The sequence below is a fragment of the Ranitomeya imitator genome, chromosome 8, assembly GCF_032444005.1.
Source record: "Ranitomeya imitator isolate aRanImi1 chromosome 8, aRanImi1.pri, whole genome shotgun sequence".
NCBI lineage: Eukaryota > Metazoa > Chordata > Amphibia > Anura > Dendrobatidae > Ranitomeya > Ranitomeya imitator.
In genome coordinates, this window is record NC_091289.1 from 90,605,917 (window position 1) to 90,623,565 (window position 17,649).

At 45.2% G+C, this 17,649-nt stretch overlaps 1 protein-coding gene across 7 annotated transcripts in view; it reads left to right on the forward strand.

Moving 5' to 3' along the window:
• Positions 1–17,649, forward strand: part of PDE4DIP (phosphodiesterase 4D interacting protein) — a 1,776,665-nt gene that overhangs the window by 936,201 nt on the left and 822,815 nt on the right. The window lies entirely within an intron of this gene.

Sequence of the window (17,649 nt, forward strand, 5' to 3'; positions counted from 1 at the left end):
GACCTCATGCGCTCGACACCGCAACTGGGGTGTCAGAGAAAGATAAATAATAATATATAAAGGCACAAGAGTGCGTGCGGTGCCGCACTGACGGACGCCACTAACCACCCAGGCTTGGGTCAGGTAAGCGCAGGGCGCCGTACAGGCGGTCACAGCAACTAGACGCTGTTATGTGTGTAACGTGCTGTTGGATAAGTCGGGCGCTAGATAGCAAACATACACCTTCCGCGAAGTCATCCAATAGGGAGGGTTAAAGAGCGACTTTCACTCACAACACACACACATATTATGAAGGCAATACTAGCGCATGGCCGTGCGGTCATGCGCAGTTTATATAGTTGCAGTACAGGAAGCTGCTACCGAAGTTTTGCCCTTTCAGGACCTTCCTGGAGGACCAATGGGATGCGCTGCAGTACCTGAGCATGTGACCCTCGACCTCCAAAGGGAGATCTTGCTCTGGGCATGCTCAGTGTGTGCAAATAAGGACTTAGTCCCAGAGAAGCCTGCTCGCCGCAGATCAGTGCAGGGTACCATAGGAAAGCCAGAAAAGGCAGTAGTAACCCTATGCACAGAATCAGCCTCAGCGAGACGCTGGGAGCGACGTCTCCGCTGAGCAGACCCCACTGCGGCCGATGCAGAATGGGAGACCGCAGCAGTCACGGATCGAGATTCCCCCTGTGCAGCAGAGGAAACTCAACTCCTAACAGTCTTTTTCTCTCAAATATTGTTCACAAATTGGTCTAAACCTGTATTAGGGAGCACTTCTCCTTTGCTGAGATCATCCAGCCACCTGACAGGTGTGGCATATCAACATTCTGATTAGACAGCATGATTATTGCATGGAGGTACCTAAGGGTGGCCACAATAACAGACCACTCTAGAATGTGCAGTTTTATCACACAGCGCAATGCCACAGATGTCGAAAGTTTTGAGGGAGCCTGCAGTTGGTATACTGACTGCAGAAATCTCCACCATAGCTGTTGCCCGTGAATTGAATGTTAATTTCACTACCATAAGGCATCTCCAAAGAGAATTTCGCAGTATATCCAACTGGCCTCACAACCGCAGACTACTTGTAGCCACACCAGTCTAGGACCTCAACAACATAACAACACCAGAATAAATAATACAAAGGGTATAATTAATGGTAAACCACAAGAAGAAAAAAACCCTTAAAAATACTTTTTAATAGATAAGCACTAAAAAAATATACTATTAACCCCTTCATGACCCAGCCTATTTTGACCTTAAAGACCTTGCCGTTTTTTGCAATTCTGACCAGTGTCCCTTCATGAGGTAATAACTCAGGAACGCTTCAATGGATCCTAGCGGTTCTGAGATTGTTTTTTCGTGACATATTGGGCTTCATGTTAGTGGTAAATTTAGGTCAATAAATTCTGTGTTTATTTGTGATAAAAACGGAAATTTGGCGAAAATTTTGAAAATTTCGCAATTTTCACATTTTGAATTTTTATTCTGTTAAACCAGAGAGTTATGTGACACAAAATAGTTAATAAATAACATTTCCCACACGTCTACTTTACATCAGCACAATTTTGGAGACAAAATTTTTTTTTGCTAGGAAGTTATAAGGGTTAAAATTTGACCAGCGATTTCTCATTTTTACGAAATTTACAAAACCATTTTTTTAGGGACCACCTCACATTTGAAGTCAGTTTGAGGGGTCTATATGGCTGAAAATACCCAAAAGTGACACCATTATAAAAACTGCACCCCTCAAGGTGCACAAAACCACATTCAAGAAGTTTATTAACCCTTCAGGTGCTTCACAGCAGCAGAAGCAACATGGAAGGAAAAAATGAACATTTAACTTTTTAGTCACAAAAATGATTTTTCAGCAACAATTTTTTTATTTTCCCAATGGTAAAAGGAGAAACTGAACCACGAACGTTGTTGTCCAATTTGTCCTGAGTACGCTGATACCTCATATGTGGGGGTAAACCACTGTTTGGGCGCACGGCAGGGCTTGGAAGGGAAGGAGCGCCATTTGACTTTTTGAATGAAAAATTGGCTGCACTCTTTAGCGGACACCATGTCACATTTGGAGAGCCCCCGTGTGCCTAAAAATTGGAGCTCCCCCACAAGTGACCCCATTTTGGAAACTAGACGCCCCAAGGAACTTATCTAGATGCATAGTGAGCCCTTTAAACCCCCAGGTGCTTCACAAATTGATCCGTAAAAATGAAAAAGTACTTTTTTTTCACAAAAAAATTCTTTTAGCCTCAATTTTTTCATTTTCACATGGATAACAGGATAAAATGGATCCTAAAATTTGTTTGGCAATTTCTCCTGAGTACACCGATACTTCACATGTGGGGGTAAACCACTGTTTGGGCACATGGTAAGGCTCGGAAGGGAAGGAGCGCCATTTGACTTTTTGAATGAAAAATTATCTCCATCGTTAGCGGACACCATGTCGCGTTTGGAGAGACCCTGTGTGCTTAAACATTGGAGCTCCCCCACAAGTGACCCCATTTTGGAAACTGGACCCCCCAAGGAACTTATCTAGATGCCTAGTGAGCACTTTAAACCCTCAGGTGCTTCACAAATTGATCCGTAAAAATGAAAAAGTACTTTTTTTTCACAAAAAATTTATTTTCGCCTCAATTTTTTCATTTTCACATGGGCAATAGGATAAAATAGATTCTAAAATTTGTTGAGCAATTTCTCCCGAGTACGCCGATACCTCATATGTGGGGGTAAACCACTGTTTGGGCACACGGCAGGGCTCGGAAGGGAAGGCGCGCCTTTTAACTTTTTGAATGGAAAATTAGCTCCAATTGTTAGCGGACACCATGTCGCATTTGGAGAGCCCCTGTGTGCCTATGCAATGGAGCTCCCCCACAAGTGACCCCATTTTGGAAACTAGACCCCCCAAGGAACTTATCTAGATGCATACTGAGCACTTTAAACCCCCAGGTGCTTCACAAAAGTTTATAATGCAGAGCCATGAAAATAAAAAATAATTTTTCTTTTCTCAAAAATGATTTTTTAGCCTGGAATTTCCTATTTTGCCAATGGTAATAGGAGAAATTGGACCACAAATGTTGTTGTCCAGTTTGTCCTGAGTATGCAGATACCCCATATGTGGGGGTAAACCACTGTTTGGGCGCACGGCAGGGCTCAGAAGGGAAGGCACGCCATTTGGCTTTTTAAATGGAAAATTATCTCCAATCATTAGCGGACACCATGTCGCGTTTGGAGAGCCCCTGTGTGCCTAAACATTGGAGATCCCCCACAAATTACCCCATTTTGGAAACTAGACCCCCAAAGGAACTAATCTAGATGTGTAGTGAGGACTTTGAACCCTCAAGTGCTTCACAGAAGTTTATAACGCAGAGCCATGAAAATAAAAAAAAAAAATTATTTTCTCAAAAATGAATTTTAGCCCGCAATTTTTTATTTTCCCAAGGGTAACAGGAGAAATTTGACCCCAAAAGTTGTTGTCCAGTTTCTCCTGAGTACGCTGATACCCGATATGTGGGGGTAAACCACTGTTTAGGCACATGCTGGGGCTCGGAAGTGAAGTAGTGACGTTTTGAAATGCAGACTTTGATGGAATGCTCTGTGGGCGTCACGTTGCGTTTGCAGAGCCCCTGATGTGGCTAAACAGTAGAAACCCCCCACAAGTGACCCCATTTTGGAAACTAGACCCCGAAAGGAACTTATCTAGATGTGAGGTGAGCACTTTGAACCCCCAAGTGCTTCACAGAAGTTCATAACACAGAGCAGTGAAAATAATAAATACGTTTTCTTTCCTCAAAAATAATTTTTTAGCCCAGAATTTTTTATTTTCCCAAGGGTTACAGGAGAAATTGGACCACAAGAGTTGTTGTCCAGTTTCTCCTGAGTACGCTGATACCCCATGTGTGGGGGTAAACCACTGTTTGGGCACACGTGGGGGCTCAGAAGGGAAGTAGTGACTTTTTTGAAATGCAGACTTTGATGGAATGGTCTGCGGGCGTCACATTGCGTTTGCAGAGCCCCTGGTGTGCCTAAACAGTAGAAACCCCCCACAAGTGACCCCATTTTGGAAACTAGACCCCCAAAGGAACTTATCTAGATGTGTGGTGAGCACTTTCAACCCCCAAGTGCTTTACAGAAGTTTATAACGCAGAGCCGTGAAAATAATAAATACGTTTTCTTTCCTCAAAAATAATTTTTTAGCCCAGAATTTTTTATTTTCCCAAGGGTTACAGAAGAAATTGGACCACAAAAGTTGTTGTCCAGTTTCTCCTGAGTACGCTGATACCCCATGTGTGGGGGTAAACCACTGTTTGGGCACACGTGGGGGCTCAGAAGGGAAGTAGTGACTTTTGAAATGCAGATTTTGATGGAATGGTCTGCGGGCGTCACATTGCGTTTGCAGAGCCCCTGGTGTGCCTAAACAGTAGAAACCCCCCACAAGTGACCCCATTTTGGAAACTAGACCCCCCAAGGAACTTATCTAGATATGTGGTGAGCACTTTGAACCCCCAAGTGCTTCACAGACGTTTACAACGCAGAGCCGTGAAAATAAAAAATCATTTTTCTTTCCTCAAAAATGATGTTTTAGCAAGCAATTTTTTATTTTCTCAAGGGTAACAGGAGATATTGGACCCCAGTAATTGTTGCGCAGTTTGTCCTGAGTATGCTGGTACCCCATATGTGGGGGTAAACCACTGTTTGGGCACACGTCGGGGTTCGGAAGTGAGGGAGCACCATTTGAATTTTTGAATACAAGATTGGCTGGAATCAATGGTGGCGCCATGTTGCGTTTGGAGACCCCCTGAAGTGCCTAAACAGTGGAAACCCCTCAATTCTACCTCCAACACACCCCTAACCCTTATCCCAACTGTAGCCGTAACCCTAATCACAACCCTAACCCCAACACACCCCTAACCACAACCCTAACCCCAACACACCCCTAACCCTAACCACAACCCTAATTCCAACCCAACTCTAAGGCTATGTGCCAACGTTGCGGATTCGTATGAGATTTTTCAGCATCATTTTTGAAAAATCCGCGGGTAAAAGGCACTGCGTTTTACCTGTGGATTTACCGTGGATTTCCAGTGTTTTTTGTGCGGATTTCACCTGTGGATTCCTATTGAGGAACAGGTGTAAAACGCTGCGGAATCCGCACAAAGAATTGGCATGCTGCGGAAAATACAACGCAGCGTTCCCGCGCGGTATTTTCTGCACCATGGGCACAGCGGATTTGGTTTTCCATATGTTTACATGGTACTGTAAACCTGATGGAACACTGCTGCGGATCCGCAGCCAAATCCGCACCGTGTGCACATAGCCTAATTCTAAAGGTATGTGCACACGCTGCAGAAAATGCTGCGGATCCGCAGCAGTTTCCCATGAGTTTACAGTTCAATGTGAACCTATGGGAACCAAAAATCGCTGTACACATGCTGCGGAAAAACTGCACGGAAACGCAGCGGTTTACATTCCGCAGCATGTCACTTCTTTCTGCGGATTCCGCAGCGGTTTTACAACTGCTCCAATAGAAAATCGCAGTTGTAAAACCGCAGTGAAATGCGCAGAAAAACCGCGGTAAATCCACGATAAATCGGCAGCGGTTTAGCACTGTGGATTTTTCAAATCCGCTGCTGAAAAATCCGCATAGGACCAGAATACGTGTGCACATACCGAAACCCTAACCCTAGCCCTAACCCTAGCCCTAACCCTAGCCCTAACCCTAGCCCTAACCCTACCCCTAACCCTAACCCTACCCCTAACCCTAACCCTAACCCTACCCCTACCCCTAACCCTACCCCTAACCCTAACCCTAGTTCTTACCCCAACCTTAGTGAAAAAAAAAAAATTCTTTATTTTTTTTATTGTCCCTATCTATGGGGGTGACAAAGGGGGGGGTCATTTACTATTTTTTTTATTTTGATCACTGAGATAAGTTATATCTCAGTGATCAAAATTCACTCTGGAACGAATCTGCCGGCCGGCAGATTCGGCGGGCGCACTGCACATGCGCCCGCCATTTTGGAAGATAGCGGCGCCCAGGAAAGAAGACGGACGGACCTCGGGCGGCCAGGTAAGTATAAGGGGGGGGAGATCAGGGCACGGGGGGGGCGTCGGAGCACGGGGGGGTGGATCGGAGCATGGGGGGGTGGATCGGAGCATGGGAGGGAGGATTGGAGCATGGGGAAGGATTGGAGCACGGGGTGAGGGATCGCTGTGCGGGGGGGGTGGATCGGAGCACGGGGGGGGGGTCGCTGTGTGCGGGGGGGGGATCGGAGTGCGGGGGGGTTTGATTGGAGCGCGGGGGGTGTGATTGGTGCACGGGGAAGCGGACAGGAGGACGGGGGAGCGGAGCACAGGACGGAGGGGAGCGGACCACAGATCGGGGGGCTGGGGGGGCGATCGGAGGGGTGGGGTGGGTGCACATAAGTGTTTCCAGCCATGGCCGATGATATTGCAGCATCGGCCATGGCTGGATTGTAATATTTCACCATTTTTTTAGGTGAAATATTACAAATCGCTCTGATTGGCAGTTTCACTTTCAACAGCCAATCAGAGCGATCGTAGCCACGAGGGGGTGAAGCCACCCCCCCTGGGCTAAACTACCACTCCCCCTGTCCCTGCAGATCGGGTGAAATGGGAGTTAACCCTTTCACCCGGCCTGCAGGGACGCGATCTTTCCATGACGCATATGCTGCGTCATGGGTCGGAATGGCACCGACTTTCATGACGCAGCGTATGCGTCAAAGGTCGGGAAGGGGTTAATAAACATATTAAAAATTACCAACACCAGAGCTGGGTAAAGTTGTACAAATAGGGTCAAAATATGTACCAAATGAGGGAGAAAATTCCTAATGTGACCCTGAGGGGCTCCTAATGAACTAGCTCTTCCTGACAGTGGAGGTTGGCACCCTATAAGTCGATGTGGTGCCCCCACTTCTCATCGGCTGTCCCTCCTATCCCTCAAATATCCCTACCAACTACCCACGCCCAAACCCAACACCATTCACACAAGGCTCTATCTAACTAGAAAAACTGCAAAAAGTTGCAAAAATGAAAATAATAAGTCAATAAATATCAAAGATATCAGATTCTGGTTCTAAAACGGATTTTCAATGATTAGGTGATTGAGATAAAATCACTCTAAATACTTAGGTCAGTAAAGAACATTAAGTTAGATAGAGACTAACTGCATTAATATCGCAATGACCATAACCTAGCCCACTATCATTGGGGTCTCACTAATTGTTGAGATCATTATAAATATCACAGATCAACATATTAGGTAAATCAACATCAGTGTCCGTACATCATTAATTTCCTTATTTCATAACAATGCCCTGAATTCGTGAAGAAAATTGATGCCAGGCTATTACAGAAAGATAACTTTGCTAAATAAGTCACGGAGTCCCAGTCATCTTGGGCTCAATGTTCACACATCAGAAGACAGAGCAGCCTGGTATTGTACTGTATCAGTCATGGTTCATAATGCAATAGAATATCTTGCTAAAGCCACTATAATGGGTCACTTATCTGGTCATTTGTCTGATCATATCTGGTCATTTGTCCTAGTATTCTGTCCATTCTAATAAGGACAGTGTGGTTCGTATCAGTGTTTTGGTTTTGCTGTGTTATAGCACCATCTAGTGGTGGTTAAATTTATAACCGGTGTTTCAGTTATAATTAGAGTGTTGCATTGTGGGATTGTACCAAGGTATGCTGGGGGAGAGAGACTCCATTACTTTTCTGTGTACTTCCTGGGACACACGTGCTTATGTGCTGTGCTGGAACCATATATTTACTTGCCATCCTGGTTAAGTTTATCCGGTAAGATTATTACTTCTGTTTTGTAATTTAGTGTTCTACAGAATGTGATTTACTGTATAGCAACTAGTACTTAGGAAATATATTATCTGTGACTTACTGTACGTATTTATATATAGAAGTTGCATCATCCTGTATACTTTTCTATTAGTTGTAAAGTATCAGCTGTGCTATTATTTGGCCCAATACTTATCCATATCATTTGTATTCTTATAGTTTTACCGCACTCATGTTTACCAATAAACAAGTTAGACTACAGAGAACAGTCTGCTTATTTGGGAGACAGAAGTGGTTTATGCCGTATGTCGGATCACACACCGTATCAACGTGTATGAAGACAGAACAGTAAAATGGAGGCTAGATGCCAGCGATAGCACTTACGGAGCCGCTTGTACCTCGCCGCACTGCCTGCAGATACCGCAGCGGCCGCCATACAGTCACAAGTACCGAGAGTGCAGCCCCCACCAAGACGTCCTACAGTCTGCAGACACGAAATGTATGCAAGTCGAGCATCTTCACTCGGGATGAGGTCCCAAACAAGCCGCTCTAGCAAGTCGTCATCGAAAAGGTCTATCTCTCTCGCCCGTGCAGAAGCTGAGGCAGCGAAAGTAAGAACCTCCTTCGCTGCACAAGAGATGCAGTTGAAATTAAGACAAGCAGAGCAAGAAGTAGAAAGAGCCCGCCTGCAAGCAGAGCAAGAAGTAGAAAGAGCCCGCCTGCAAGCAGATAGAGAAGCAGAAAGAGCCTGCCTGCTAGCAGACAGAGAAGTAGAAAGAGCCCGCCTGCAAGCCGATAGAGACGCAGATACAGAACGCCTGCGAGCGACTTTGGAAAGGCTCTCCGCTGAAAAAGAAGCAGCAGCCGCAATAGCCAAAGCTGAGTTCTTAGAAGCCGTGGAGTTTCCTGAATCTGAGCGAGACAGCGGCGTACGTGGACCAGACCTTGATCGACAGGACCCAGCCCAACGCGTCTCAGTATATATGTCCACCAACATCCCAAAATAGACAATAACTCTGATCCTTTACACCAACCAGCCTATACAGATTACCAGAGATCCTTTCTCCAAATGCCGTAGTGAAAGCAGGAAGGTATACTGCACATCAACATCGACCACCACTACCATCTTACAGAACAGAAGGTACGGCCTCCTCCCAGACTGACAGGGACACCCTTTGCTTCGGAACGGTTTTATACAGACTTTCCTAAGCCAGAAGCTCATACCAGGTATGAGGACGCACCACACACACCACATGACAACAGCACACCAGCCCATGTCGGCACTGACTCAACCACTATGAACTTTGCAAGGTTCTTTACCTGCCGGGAGCTGGTGACCAAGGGACTTGTAAAGTTCACTGATCGAGCTGAGAGCTATAGAGCATGGCGAGCCTCCTTCCAGAACGCCATCAGAGACTTGGATCTTTCCAGTAGTGAAGAGTTAGATCTACTGGTAAAGTGGCTTGTGAACGAGTCAGCTGAACACGCCAAAAGAATCAGGAACATTAACATAAAGTACCCACACACAGGACTTCGTATGGTGTGGGAGAGACTCGGAGAATGTTATGGGTCAATAGAAGCTATAGAAAATGCTTTCTATAAAAGAATCGATGATTTCCCCAAGATAGCAAATAAGGGTTATCAAAAGCTCAGGGAGCTGAGCGACTTGCTAATGGAGGTACATGCTGCTCAGGCAGAAGGTGACCTACCAGGGTTGGCATTCCTGGACACCGCCAGAGGTGTCAACCCAATTGTCCAAAAGCTCTCTTACAACTTACAAGAAAAGTGGGTCAGTCACGTGTCCCGTTACAAACAAGCTCATAAGGTACCATTTCCTCCTTTCAGGGTGTTTGTAGACTTTGTTGCTCAACAGGCTTAAGTTAGAAATGACCCCATTTTCGATTTCACTATGTCATGTACCACTGCCTCTGGGGTAAAAGCCAGTAAAACACCAGTGGCAGTCCACAAAACTAATGTTACCTCCACAGGGTTTTCTTACAGGGCAAGTAAGTCCTCTCCAGAAGAAGACAAACCTCAGGATCTCAGCAAACACTGCCCCTTACACAAGAAACCTCATCTCCTACTAAAATGTAGAGCCTTCAGGGAGAAGTCTCTAGAAGACCGTAAGAGTTTCCTAAAGGAAAACAAGATATGCTTCAGATGCTGCGCGACGACCTCACACTTCGCCAAGAACTGTGAAACCAGTGTGAAATGCGCAGAATGTAGTAGTGTGGAGCACAACACGGCCTTACACCCTGGTCCACCCTCAGGGGTATCGTCGCGAGTAGAACAGTCTGCCGAAAAACAGATGGACACTGACATAGACACCCTAGTGGTAACTTCTCAGTGTACAGAGATCTGCAAGGAACTTGTAGCAGGAAGATCCTGCTCGAAGATATGTCTTGTTGAATGATCAGAGCAACAGGTCTCTTGCTAAGTCCTTTCTCTTCGACACCTTCAACATTGCTGGTCCCGGCTCTCCATACTCCTTGAAGACATGTGCAGGTACTGTCGAGATGGCGGGGAGAAAAGCGACCGGATTCAAGGTAGAGTCTATGGACGGTCAAACCTGCTTATCCTTGCCATCAATACTGGAGTGCAACCAGATTCCCGACAACAGGTCTGAGATACCTACACCAGAGGTAGCAGCTCATCATACCCAATACCCACCCAACTATTATTTGGCCCAATACTTATCCATATCATTTGTATTCTTATAATTTTACCACGCTCATGTTTACCAATAAACAAGTTAGACTTACAGAGAACAGTCTGCTTATTTAGGAGACAGAAGTTGTTTATGCCGTATGTCAGATCACACACCGTATCAACGTGTATGAAGACAGAACACCCAGTTTTCTTATGCCGTCCCTACGCGTTTTGCCCTCTCCCATCAGGGCTCATCAGGGGACCGTAGATAGAAGGGCGCCGAAGTGGCTATAATGATGAATGATCAGTGTGGATGTATCCGGAGGTCCCACATTTCCTTTTGAAGGTACGGGTACCGTAATTCGCCTAAGAACTACTGTGCATGATTAAGCCTCATTTACCACGTAACCCTATTGTATCAGCTCGTATTTGTATTAGGATAAATACCTTGAACAGGCATGGGGGTGGGATGGAACGCCTGCCTGCTTCTCGTCCAAGCCTCCTTTCTACATAAGGAGCGCACACTACCGGAACTCTCTCCTTGTGGAGCGCAAGCCCGTACATACTCTGTGGACATGCGCAGACATTGCACGCCCAAGCCCTAGCCACTACAAATTGTGGTCATGCGCACTGTCGTATGAATCACCTCCAGCCAAACCCAATGGCTAGTAGCCAATATAACACATTAAGAGTCCGGACGGGTATCGTTACAGCGAGCTTACTCAGCAAACTTGATGCTGTCTAATACGTCCTTCGGCCGCATACCCTATATTGGACCTCCATCATCTCCATCTCATTAATTCATTTCAAAAATGGAGCTTATCAGTTACATCCACAAAGCATAAATAAGTGACAACTTACTGTGGGGCAAGGAAGATAAATACCTCCAAAAGCTTCCAAGCTAATGTGATGTAGGTAATCTTGCAGATCTTAAAATTAGATTGCAGCTTCATTAACCAACAATTGGTTTAGAATGGACCAAAAAGGGAATTCCATCAGATAAAAATGTGTATCACGGAAGGCTTTATATGAAGCAGGTATATGTGCAGTTTCTGCAAGTATATTTTGCCGTCCAATACATGGACGGCATAAGAAAACTGGGAAAAATGACCAGATGCGATCAGACAGATGACCAGATAAGTGACCCATTATGGTGGCTTTAGCAAGATATTCTATTGCATTATGAACCATGACTTATACAGTACAATACCAGACGGCTCTGTCTTCTGATGTGTGGACATTGAGCCCAAGACAACTGGGACTCCGTGACTTATTTAGCAAAGTTATCTTTCTGTAATAGCCTTGCATCAATTTTCTTCACGAATTCAGGGCATTGTTATGAAATAAGGAAATTAATGATGTACGGACACTGATGTTGATTCACCTAATATGTTGATCTGTGATATTTATAACGATCTCAACAATTAGTGAGACCCTAATGATAGTGGGCTAGGTCATGTTCATTGCGATATTAATGCAGTTAGTCTCTATCTAACTTAATGTTCTTTACTGGCCTAAAGGTACCGTCACACATAACGATATCGTTAACGATATCGTTGCTTTTTGTGACGTAGCAACGATATCTTTAAGGAAATCGTTATGTGTGACAGCGACCAACGATCAGGCCCCTGCTGGGAGATCGTTGGTCACTGGGGAAAGTCCAGAACTTTATTTTGTCGCTGGACCTCCCGCAGACATCGCTGAATCGGCGTGTGTGACGCCGATCCAGCGATGTCTTCACTGGTAACCAGGGTAAACATCGGGTTACTAAGCGCAGGGCCGCGCTTAGTAACCCGATGTTTACCCTGGTTACCAGCGTAAACGTAAAAAAAACAAACACTACATACTTACCTTCTGTGTCTGTGCTTCCCTGCACTGGCTGTGAGCGCCGGCCAGCTGGAAAGCACAGCGGTGACGTCACCGCTCTGCTTTCCGGCTGGCCGGCGCTGACAGTGCAGAGGAAAGCACAGCGCCGGAGGACAGACACCGGAATGTAAGTATGTAGTGTTTTTTTTACGTTTACGCTGGTAACCAGGGTAAACATCGGGTTACTAAGCGCGGCCCTGCGCTTAGTAACCCGATGTTTACCATGGTTACCCGGGGACTTCGGATCGTTGGTCGCTGGAGAGCTGTCTGTGTGACAGCTCTCCAGCGACCAAACAGCGACGCTGCAGCGATCGACATCGTTGTCGGTATCGCTGCAGCGTCGCTTAGTGTGACGGTACCCTAAGTATTTAGAGTGATTTTATCTCAATCACCTAATCATTGAAAATCCCTTTATTGACTCAATATTTATTGACTTATTATTTTCATTTTTGCAACTTTTTGCAGTTTTTCTAGTTATAAACACCTATAAACAAAGGCACCACACATTGGTACTATAAAAGGACACTTTATTAATAGAAAAAAGACCACAGCCTGATCTATATTAAAAAAGCCATAACAGGCATACTGGTAAGACATAACAAACACAGAACGGGTAGACAAAACCTGGTATATAACAACAAATCATTATATATATGCACTAAGTGTGACAATAAAGGCTCGAAGCATTTCACTGCGAAACGCGCGTCGGGTGTGGTAGACCCCTGGTTCCTCTCCTGTACACGGGTAACACATGTTTTATGTACATACTCTGTAGCAGGGCATATGTTCTGGTAATTTTCTGACATTGTGCATATTAGGTATCTTTTGGCCTATTTAATCTCACGTTACAACATATGTTGATTTGTTCTAATGAGTCAGATGTAAATATATGTGGACTCTGTTTGCTCCAGCACCGTTACATATGTACACCTGTACTTGGTGCACAGTGACTATAGCACTCTCTTGGAGTTAATAAAGTGACTCCATAATTGCCCTACCGCTATATATAGCATGTCTTTTATGTAATGAGAGCCTTTATTGTCACACTTAGTGCATATATATAATGATTTGTTGTTATATACCAGGTTTTGTCTACCCGTTCTGTGTTTGTAATGTCTTACCAGTATGCCTGTTATGGCTTTTTTAATATAGATCAGGCTGTGGTCTTTTTTCTATTAATAAAGTGACCTTTTATAGTACCAATGTGTGGTGCCTTTGTTTATAGGTGTTTATTTGTAGTTTGGTAATCCACATAAGGATATACAGGTCCTTCTAAAAAAATTAGCATATAGTGTTAAATTTCATTATTTACCATAATGTAATGATTACAATTAAACTTTCATATATTATAGATTCATTATCCACCAACTGAAATTTGTCAGGTCTTTTATTGTTTTAATACTGATGATTTTGGCATACAACTCCTGATAACCCAAAAAACCTGTCTCAATAAATTAGCATATTTCACCCATCCAATCAAATAAAAATGTTTTTTAATAACAAACAAAAAAAACATCAAATAATAATGTTCAGTTATGCACTCAATACTTGGTCGGGAATCCTTTGGCAGAAATGACTGCTTCAATGCGGCGTGGCATGGAGGCAATCAGCCTGTGACACTGCTGAGATGTTATGGAGGCCCAGGATGCTTCAATAGCGGCCTTAAGCTCATCCAGAGTGTTGGGTCTTGCGTCTCTCAACTTTCTCTTCACAATATCCCACAGATTCTCTATGGGGTTCAGGTCAGGAGAGTTGGCAGGCCAATTGAGCACAGTAATACCATGGTCAGTAAACCATTTACCAGTGGTTTTGGCACTGTGAGCAGGTGCCAGGTCGTGCTGAAAAATGAAATCTTCATCTCCATAAAGCATTTCAGCCGATGGAAGCATGAAGTGCTCCAAAATCTCCTGATAGCTAGCTGCATTGACCCTGCCCTTGATGAAACACAGTGGACCAACACCAGCAGCTGACATGGCACCCCACACCATCACTGACTGTGGGTACTTGACACTGGACTTCAGGCATTTTGGCATTTCCTTCTCCCCAGTCTTCCTCCAGACTCTGGCACCTTGATTTCCGAATGACATGCAAAATTTGCTTTCATCAGAAAAAAGTACTTGGGACCACTTAGCAACAGTCCAGTGCTGCTTCTCTGTAGCCCAGGTCAGGCGCCTTTGCCGCTGTTTATGGTTCAAAAGTGGCTTTACCTGGGGAATGCGGCACCTGTAGCCCATTTCCTGCACACGCCTGTGCACGGTGGCTCTGGATGTTTCCACACCAGACTCAGTCCACTGCTTCCTCAGGTTCCCCAAGGTCTGGAATCGGTCCTTCTCCACAATCTTCCTCAGGGTCCGGTCTCCTCTTCTCGTTGTACAGCGTTTTCTGCCACATTGTTTCCTTCCAACAGACTTACCATTGAGGTGCCTTGATACAGCACTCTGGGAACAGCCTATTTGTTGAGAAATTTCTTTCTGGGTCTTACCCTCTTGCTTGAGGGTGTCAATGATGGCCTTCTTGACATCTGTCAGGTCGCTAGTCTTACCCATGATGGGGGTTTTGAGTAATGAACCAGGCAGGGAGTTTATAAAAGTCTCAGGTATCTTTTGCATGTGTTTAGAGTTAATTAGTTGATTCAGAAGATTAGGGTAATAGGTCGTTTAGAGAACCTTTTCTTGATATGCTAATTTATTGAGACAGGTTTTTTGGGTTATCAGGAGTTGTATGCCAAAATCATCAGTATTAAAACAATAAAAGACCTGACAAATTTCAGTTGGTGGATAATGAATCTATAATATATGAAAGTTTAATTGTAATCATTACATTATGGTAAATAATGAAATTTAACACTATATGCTAATTTTTTGAGAAGGACCTGTATTATAGGTGTTATAAGTTTTTCTAGTTAGATAGAGCCTTGTGTGAATGGTGTTGGGTTTGGGCGTGGGTAGTTGGTAGGGATATTTGAGGGATAGGAGGGACAGCTAACGAGGAGTGGGGGCGCCACATCGACTTATAGGGTGCCAACCTCCACTGTCAGGAAGGCCTAGTTCATTAAGAGCCCCTCAGGGTCACATTAGGAATTTTCACTCTCATTTGGTACATATTTTGACCCTATCTGTACAACTTTACCCAGCTCTGGTGTTGGTAATTTTTAATACGTTTATTATGTGTTTGTTTTTTTAGTGCATATCTATTAAAAAGTATTTTTTAAGGGTTTTTTCTTCTTGTGGTTGACCTCAACAACATGCAGCATCTTCACCTCCAGGATCGTCTGAGACCAGCTTCCCGGACAGCTGATGCAACAGTCAGTTTGTATACTGAAAGAATGTCTGCACAAACTGTCAGAAGCCATCTGAGGGAATCTCATCTGCATGCTCATTGTCCTCATCAAGGTTTCCAGTTGACTGCAGTTAGTCATTAAAACTGACTAGATGCTCAGATTCTATGGCATCTGGCATGTTGGAGTGGTGATCTCTTACTAGACGAATCTTAGTTTTCACTGTACAGGGCAGATGACAGACTGCGTGTATGGCATCATGTCGGTAAGCAGATTGCTGATGTCAACGGTATAAATGAAGTGGCCCATGGTGGCGGTGGGGTCATGGTATGGTCAGGCGTATGTTATGAGCAACAAACAAAGGTGCATGATGATACAAGACCCATTGCACCTGGAGCACCTGCCAGGGCCGTGGGGTGCATGGGCCGGGTCCAACGGTTCGTAAAGTGATGTGGCCACAGCAGCAGTGACCCGGTCCGTGGCCATGGGCATCCAATGAAAGTCAATGATAAAGGGGAATAAAGTTTATGGGGGGGATTGTTTGTGATGCCACCCGTGGTGCTTAGCAATAGGGAAATGGCCAACGCTACAGTTCAGGTCCACTGGGGCAGATGGTGACGCAGGAGAGATGTTTCAGCTCTTCATGGGTAGAACTAGACCCTAGGGCAGTGATGTTGTTAAATGAGATGATGGATGTTGTGGTGCAGGGCAGATGGCACAGCAAATAATTCAGAGGACATAGCAGGGTGCAGTTTCCATACCTTTACTCACAGTTCTTAGATGCAGTCCCAAGCTGGGGTGCTGTGTCCTCCGGGTCTGTAGTCCAGCCAGCTCTTTGGTAATTCGGGGTACACGTTGTCAGAACCCCTTCTTATGTTTCTTTCCTGGCCGTCTCGCTGCGCTGGCTGCCACCTCTCCTGCCTGCGCCTTCACACATAGTGTTCCAAGCCAACAGCCTCGGATCTTGTCGGGTGACATCCTTTCGGATCCCCTTGATCCTATGTGGCTGCCTTTTCAGAGAATGTGTGTGGTTGTGGCCATGGCTCGTACAGATACCACAGCCTCTGGCTTGCTAGCTGAGCCTTGTAGTCCTCCACTAGTCTGGGGGGTCGGTTTCCTCACTGCAACCTGGTCCCTCCACCCAACTATGGTCGGCGTGGATGCAGGCCCCACAGGTAGATTCCTCACTACCCATGCCCCTAGGACCCCTTCTTTCTCTTGAAGTCTCTTCTCTCCTCCTTTCTGTAGCTTCACCTTTCTCTGGATGAGGTGTAGTACCTCTGTGGCGACCAGACCTCAGGGGCACCACACACCAACCCCACTTAACTCTTCTGGGACAACACGCTGTGGTGTCAAAAATTGGCCAAGATGCCTTCACCTGATACCTGAATAAATTAGTATGAGTTTTAATTCGTAAATCCATAAATAGAATAAATAAAAAATAATCAATTTAATAAAATACCAGAACCAATCTGCCATAACTGGGGGGTTTAAGTATTGGATACCCCCCACACACCTCGTTAAATATATCAAGTCCCAAATAGGAGAGATGAATCAAATCTGTCCCATAGAGACCCAATATGAAGCCCTCCAAGTCAACTTTCCTATAGGAATTCCACTTAATAGCTAACATAAACTTGCACATACTGTATCTTTATTTATACGCTTTCTGATCCTTTACAAAAAACATAATCCGGAAGCATGCCAAAACAACTTTGGAACCATTTCGGAAAAGACCAAGTGCAAGATGGAAATTGGCATTGGATCCAAGCAATGTCTCTTGCCTAGGGCCCCCACTGCTCCAGGGCCCCCCCAGCCAGTGGAGTGTCGCTAATAGTGGCACATCCAGCTGCTATGGGGCCCCTGAGTCAAGGGGGGCCCTCCTGGTGCCAGAGAGCAGCAGATGGACAGGAGCCTGTCCCCGCTGCTAAAGAGAAATGAATATTCACGCTTCCCCATGCCCCCATGGGCGTGGAGAGGCGTGAATACCATTTCACTTTAATGGCGGGCAGCGTTAGCCGCAGACTGAGGCTAACACTGCCCGCCAC